This window comes from Schistocerca piceifrons, unplaced genomic scaffold, assembly GCF_021461385.2.
Source record: "Schistocerca piceifrons isolate TAMUIC-IGC-003096 unplaced genomic scaffold, iqSchPice1.1 HiC_scaffold_2356, whole genome shotgun sequence".
Taxonomy (NCBI): Eukaryota; Metazoa; Arthropoda; class Insecta; order Orthoptera; family Acrididae; genus Schistocerca; species Schistocerca piceifrons.
The window spans coordinates 6134625-6142891 of NW_025728290.1; positions in this window are offsets into that span (position 1 = coordinate 6134625).

Sequence of the window (8267 nt, forward strand, 5' to 3'; positions counted from 1 at the left end):
CTATCACTTCAAAAACGAAAATCGATAGTTTCTTCTGGGTTTCAATAAGCGCGCGATTTCGTAACGACACTATTATAGCTTCGGCAGAAATCGCAGCGATGCTAGGCAACGACACAGGTCCCTCCCAACGATCATCCATTGTTAGGAACGTTCCCAGGGATAGTTACTAAGCAAAACCGCCGCGAATTACACAGAGCACTCCGCAGTCTTTTAGCTTTAGCGTTATGCAGGCATTTTGTATTTGTTATGGTTTATAATGATAAAACATATAAGTACGCAGATACAATTATGCATGCATATTGTGACGTTGGTTCTTACGTTACGTCCTATTAACAGATCTGGCATCATAAAGGGAGCGAGTTTTTGCATTAAAATTAGTTACAAGTGAGTAAAAAAATTACCTAACTAACGTGCTACTATAAATATCTAAATGAAAACAACATTTATGTTCACACAGAAGGTAGTGGTAAAAGTTAGTAGAAGTTCTTGCGTCTGTAAAATGTCGATGCGCGAAGCGTCGACTATCAGCCTCATGCGTTAGCAAAAGATATTGCCGAGAACTCGAGCAAATTCTGGTCATACGTAAAATCGCTAAGCCGTTCAAGGCTTGTATCCCGTCAGTCGTTGATCTGTCTAGTGTGGTAGTAGAAGATAGTAAAAGGGAGAGTAGTGCAAACATCCTGTAGATAGCCCAGCGCATAGACTCTCGTATGGAGGTCATAGTAATAAGCACTTCTGTCGTAGAGAAACAGTTGCAAGAGATGTAAGCAAATAAGACTCAAGATCCGGACTAATGCCAATTCAGTTGAACAAAGAGTACTTAACAGCACAGACCCCATACTATCACGAATCACATTTATCACGAATTTTTCACACGGCGACAGTCCAAAGCAATGGAAAAATCGCGGTTGGCATCTAAATATACGAAGGGTAAAAGACCGAACCCGCCGTATTAGAGACCAATATCCTTAATATCGAGCGAGCGAGGTGGCGCACACGGGACTTGCATTCGTGAGGACGACGGTTCAAACCCGTGTCCGGCCATCCTGACTTAGGTTTTCTGTGATTTCCCTAAATTGCTTCAGGCAGGTGCCGGGATGTTTCCATTGAAAGGGCACGGCCGATATCCTTCTCTATCCTTCCCTAATCCGATGAGACCGATAACCTCGCTGTTTGGTCTCTGCTAGGAAATCAACCCCCCTTAATAGCGATTATCTGCAGAATTTGAGAACATATTATTTATTCGAATAAAACATATTTCCTAGAAATGAAAAAGCTCCTGTCCAAGAATCAGTATGATTTTAGAAAGCATCGTTCGTGCGGAACTTAGCTTACCCTTTTCTGACATGATATCCTGTGAACTGTGGATCAACAGCAACTGGCAGATTCCATATTCCTAGACTTCCGATAAGTGTTTTGCACAGTGCCCCACTGCGGTCTGTTAAAGAAGATACGAGCATGTGGATTAGGTACCCAGGTACGTGAGAAGCTCGAAGACTTCGTAAGACGCAGAAACTATACGTTCTCCTCTAGACAAATGTTCAGCAGAGCCAAGGACATCGTCGGGAGTGCCCCAGGAAAGTGAGATAGAACCGCCTTTAGTTACGCACACATAATGCTCTCACGGAAAGGGTGACCAGCAATCTGCGGCTGTTTTCTGATGATGCTGTGGCATACTGAGTGATGCCGTCGCTGAGAGACAGTTGGAGGATACAGGCTAACATGGTCAAACTGTTATGTTTGTGTGATGGAGTGCAGTGGACGCACCAGTTCCCGTGAGATCACCGAAGTTAAGCTCTGTTGGACGTGACCGGCACTTGGATGGGTGACAATCCAGCCGCCATGCGCTGTTGCCATTTTTAGGGGTGCACTCAAACTTGTGATGCCAATTGAGGAGCTACTCGACCGAACAGTAGCGGCCTCGGTCAAGAATACCATCATAACGACCGGGAGAGCGGTGTGCTGACCCCACGCCCCTCCAATCCGCATTCTCCTCTGAGGATGACACGGCGGTCGGATGGTCCCGGTAGGCCACTCGTGGCCTGAAGACGGAGTGATGGAAAATGTAGAAAATGTAGGTTGAAGTGTGTGAACAAGAAAAATAATTCCGCACTGATCGAATACAGCATTAGTAGTGTGCTGAATTACGTTCATTCATCATCCAGGCGTAACGTTGTAAAGCAGCATGAAATGGACCGTGCATGTAAGGATTGTAGTAGGGACAGCAAATGATTGACTGAAGACAAGTTTGGTGATGGAGCAGGCCAGGGCAACATGTCGACACACCGTAGAGCATGTCGGGTTACAATAGCGGCACATGGGCGAGCGTTATCCTGTTGGAAAACACTGCCAGGAATTCTGTTCATAAATGGCATCTCAACAGTGCGAATCATCAGATTGACGTACAAATTTATACTCAGGGTGCGTGGTACTACCTCACGAGTGCTCCTGCTGCCATGGGAAGCCACACAACAGGCAATAACTCTAGGCGCAGATTCAGGATGTCTACCACGCAGCAGACTGGTTGCAGGCCGTCAGCTGGCTTTCTTCTAACCAACACACAGCCGTCATTGGGACCGATCAAGAGCCAACTTTCATTAGAATACACAACAGAACTCTTCCCTGCTCTCCAATGAGCTTTTACTTGACAGCAGTGAAGTCTCAAATTGTGGTGGTCTGCGGTCAGTGGAATGCACGCTACAGGGCGTCTCGGTCGGAACTGTCCTTGAAATAACCGATTTGTAACAGTTCATTGTGTCACTGTGGTGCCAGCTGCTTCCCAAATTACTGCTGCAGTTGCAGTATGGTGCGACGGAGCCATACGCCAAATATGATGGTGTTCGTTCTCGGTAGTGCTACTTGGCCATCCGGTACACCGCTCTCGATGCGACTGTACATTCTTGTGACTATGCATCCGCAATTATATACAATGGCTGCATTCCTGCCAAGTCTTCCTGCAACACCGCAAAGGAACATCCAGTTTCTCATAGTTCTGCTACACGAAATCTTTGAAACTCTGTGGGCTGTTGATAAAGTCGTCTTTGTCTGCTTAAGGGCATTTTTGACTAACATCAACTCACCACGTCCAGTCTGAAAGGTAAGTAAAGCTCACGACCTTTGTAGCGTATATTTAGAGCAAACCTGATTTTCATCGTCATAGTGGCACTACTAGCGACACTCGTATGGGAGTGGCTCGAGATTGGAGCAAACATAATCTTTCAGATATTGAAACATGCCTACAAACTTTCATTTCTGTTGCACAGCTCCTTCTTGATGCTGTGATTCTTTTAAACCAGTGTGTGTAGATGTAGATGTACAAATGGTTTACTGAATCAGAGGGGAGCGACGATGGAAGTGAGCTTCTTCACAGCTACGTTTTATTTTGTTTCACGAAAGCTGTTCCAGAAATAAAAGCTGTTACTGAATACTGGTACACCTTAGAGTAATGACTACAGAGGAAGATGACAGTTAGATGCATTCGACAACGAACGCTGGACAGAAACAAAGCTCACATCGCGTTGACAATGAGCAACCGTTATATGACCCCTCATTTTTTGAGGTCACCTGTCAATGATATACGATTTATGCATTTAATACAAGGAAAACATAAGTCATGTATAGAAACTCCTGTGTTTAACGTGGAAAGGACCGGTGATTGTAAACTTGTTTAAGGGCTGTGACTGGCATTCGCCTGAAGTGGAAACCACGGAAATCTTCAACAGCATGACCGTCCATATTGTCGCCAGTATCTAGACAATGCACTGCCTTATTCGGTTATACCTAAAATGCAATAGTCTTATATTTGTACAAACTTGGAACAAGTTAGCTTAATGATGCAAAAAATAGTAACATACCATTTGGTCTTTTCATACTTTCAGCTGCCCGCAATCACGCGCAGTTCAGAAGAGTTCATCACCATGACCCCGCTGATGTTGGTGGACCACTGCTACGTCTTCAAGTCTTCCGTTCTTCTCTGTGAACTCCTGTGTCAGCCTTCTGCCAGGACGAGTGAGATATCGAGCTGAGGAAGACGGTAAGACGTTAGTATTACGCTCTTTGGGTGTATGACATTTTTGCAAAAAAACTGTTACTTTACTGACGAATGTTATAAAGTAATACGGCAATTTTACTCTAATTTTCTTAATTAATCTTTAATTTTATAGCATGCTTTATTTAAGATGTAGGAATTGTTGTTTTCTGAATTAATGTAATCGTGCAACCTCTTTCAACTTTTTTTCTGAAGTGCACGAAAGATTGGCAGATGAACTCACTTGTCTCCGCAAGGACACTAATGACTTTGTAAATGCTTCCTTTCAGTGAAGCGCATTAGTAGTTTCAGTTAATAAGGTAATGGCACGTGTCTACTGTTTGAAGACTGTGTCCGTATCTTCTGCGCCTAATCCTCAGAAGAACTGAGTGTAAATAGGATTGGTATGCAACCACAAGCCACTGGCTGCTACACAGTCATGAAAGGATCCAGTTCACTTTGCTATATTCTTTTTTATTTATTCCATGTTAATTGTAAATTGTTAAATATTTTGTGTCTGTTACAAAGTCTCTAGGTTTTCCTAGCTTGTTCGATATGTACTTAATAGTGATGTCTATGAAATATAACGATGAGTGAGGGGATGCATTCCAACAGTCCCGACCACCCGCCATGACATCTTCAATTGATGAATGTCACAGGATGTGGACATGGAGGGCACTTGGTTAGCATACCACTCTCCCAGCCAATGCCAGTTTTTGTCACTTCAACTATCAACTTTCATGGCATCATTTTGCACTTCTGGCATTTCAAAGTGAAGATTTACTGCATAAATCAAAACACTTGTTTTTCCCTATGCTTGTAGACACAAAAAGATGTGGGCATTTGATAACTTCAGTTCACCCAAGAGGTTATCTTAGACCCAATGTAACAGTTCTTTTCTAATTGCTTTGATTAGCAGTTTCCACAGTGAGCAATTTTATGAGAGATCCCAAGGCTTGGACAAACTTTTTTGCTGCTGAAAGAACCTGACAAGGAGCTTCTGCAATACTGTATTTCCTTTTATACCTGTACAAAATTTTTTGACTGCAGTTGCTTCACAATACAATATGGACTACATAATTTAACTTTGTGACCAACTTGTGACTCACTTATCATGCATTGCTCAAATGTTGTGAGGCAACAGTCCTCACTGCTTTGTGAAAATTACTCCACATTAAACCACATTACCCTAAATAAATACTAACTTTTTGCTGTATCCCATATGCAGCTGTGAAACAGAAAAGGCTAATAAGCAGAGCTTTTTATCTATCACTTTCAGCAGACCCACAGTGGTGTGTAAGTAGAATGGGTAACATATATGACTATTTTATTTACTATAAATTGTTCTTTTGGCAATATATTTCATGTAATGTTATTTGTGAACAGTCTTGCATACTTATAGTGTGTAAATAACAAAATTTCTCATAACTATCTGTGTAGCCAGATAAAAGTTTATTCAGTATTTAACCTGTCTTTCTGATAAATAGGTGGTATGTAGTTTCCTTCAAAACATAAATTTTTCCGTTTCATTACATTCTGTGTGTTTTGTATGAGTAGAAACGGGTAACACCAGTTTATTGACATTCATTTATTAATAAATCACACAAAATTCGATTTCAACTGCTTCTCTATGCAGACATATATCCTACCTTGTTCCATATGTACTTAATAGTGATGTCTATGAAATATAACGATATGTGAGGGAATGCATTCAAACATTTCTAACCACCTGCCATGTCATCTTCAATTGATGGATGTCACAGGATGTGGACATGGAGGGCACTTGGTTAGCATACCACTCTCCCAGCCAATGCCAGTTTTTGTCACTGGAGCCACTACCTCTCAATCAAGTGTCTCCTCAATTGGCCTCACAAGGGCTGAGTGTGCCCAACTTGCCAGCAGAACCAGATGGCCACTCATCCAAGTACTAGCCAAGCCCAACAGCACTTAACTTATGTGATCAGATGGGAACTATTGTTACCTCTGTGTCAAAGCCATTGGTAAGAACATGAAAAACTGTGGGAAAAACAAAATTCTGGATCAGTTAGTAAATCTGTTTATGAGCTCCACATCACATCATAAAAGAAAGCGCTCATCATGGAGAAATAAATATTACAGGCCATGATGCTTGTAAATGACTATTTTCCCACCCCACTTTATTGTGAAAGGAAATAGAAGTTTCAGTGAAATGGTTTTTGCTGCAAACTTGTATTTAGTTAACTGCTAGCTTGGATCCAAATGACAGCTTTTTTCTTGTTTTCTGTAATATAAACTAGACACACATCTGAGTTGAAAGTATTTTATTAGCACTGTGCCTCCTTACATGTTATGCCGAGTCACAGACAGTAAGGCTTCACATTTCAGTATAAAGATAAGGTGAGAGATTTTGCAAATTTTGTCACCAAACGCACCTAAAAAAGAAAAAGAGAATCCATCATCCAAAAAAAACATTTATTCTGCAGGATGATAATATGCATTCTCCAAATAAAGACCTGCTCTTTCAAATAATCATTTCACCTCCAAATACATAAACACAGTGCGGACAACAGGGAATGTAACCAGTCTCAGAAGGTGGTACTGTTCATCAAGGCTCTTCTTGGATGGATGCAGTAAAATGGCAATTTTTTGTTCCTTTGAATGGGAGAGGCTTTTACAATTTGCCAATAAAGATTGGCAACAATCTGTGTTCATCCATTGAAACTGGAAAGAAACAGTTAGCTTTTTGATGCTAGGCTTTTGTCCACTTGCATGCACTTCAATCAGGAGACTAAAAATCATGTGGCCTTGTCCTTACTTACTGTCCAGTTTCATCATCATTGTAAATCTGTTGCAGAAAAAATTGTACAGTTGAAGGTGACTGAAAAAGTGATCCAAATAAACATTCTCTGTGTCTTTGTTAGCACTAAGTATCTCATCCTGATCAGCAATTTCGAATCCCACAGTGGTGTTTGCATCAATTCAGTCATCCTGATAATATGTCAAACTTGATTCATTCTTCAGAGTATCAAGGAACTCTCTTACTATCATTGCACCTGATACTGGACCTCCTCCATCTCTATTTTGCTGGAACCACAAGTGCAGTCTTTCACCTAGTTTCACGTTACTGTCACGCTTTACTATTAGTTTTGGTTGCAAAATTTAACATATTTTCTTTATTTTCCTGTATGTCTCTCACTGTTTGTGTTTCTATTCGATAACACTGAGAAAGTCTGGCTGCAGATTTCCCCCTTTCTAGCTTATCCATAATTTCTAATTTCTTTTAGACCATTACAACATGTTTGTGTTTCTGTCATATTCGTAGCACGTATGAACCAGCCATAACTTCGACAACAAGATAAATGATATAGGGCAACACTTCTCCTTTTTGGTAGCTATGGTCAACACTGCGTTCTTCTTGGCAATGTTTAACAGTGTGCTTATATTTTGTGTGAACACAGAGCAATAATTCTGAGGAGAACTGTCCCTGAAGCTCTAAGTGAGTTCCAGATTACTTACCTTTGGCTCACAAAATAAACACTTAGCAAACATATAGACATGAAGGTGGCCACCTACGTGGTACATGGGTAGGGTCATCACATTTCCCTGAAGATGAAATGCGTGGTAGTGGTAGTAGTAGTGGTAGTAGTAGTAGTGGTAATAGTAGTAGTAGTAGCTTTATTCATCTGTAGATCTCTTTTTACAAGGACATAGGACATTTCAAAGTATTTACAGGTTTAGGCCAATTTAAAATAAGATAATTTGTATGCACATACATTCACAGACCTCTAGTTAGAGACAGTGATTACTTTTTTATCCTGGTACACAATACTTTTTTACAAATAAATTATTAAATAATGTAATGCCACACTGTTCACCCATATCTCACTATCAGTCATTGCACACACTAAACACATGTTAATTCATAACACTTCACTCACTACACACACACACACACACACACACACACACACACACACACACACACAAACACACACACACACACACACACACACTGATGATCTCTGTGTCATTTTCTGTACCTGGGAAAACATGAGAAACAATGGGAAAATATTTGATGGATGTCTCACAGTGGGAATGGATCCCTTATTATCTTCAGGAGTCATAACATTAGTCACATGCCTAACAGAGTGTTGTAAAGAAAAAAAAAATTCTAAGTACAACAAAAGTTTTCAGGTTTGGTTATTTGTTAGTCTTTTTCTTTTTTCTTTCAAAAATCACCATACTATACATAGATAATCCG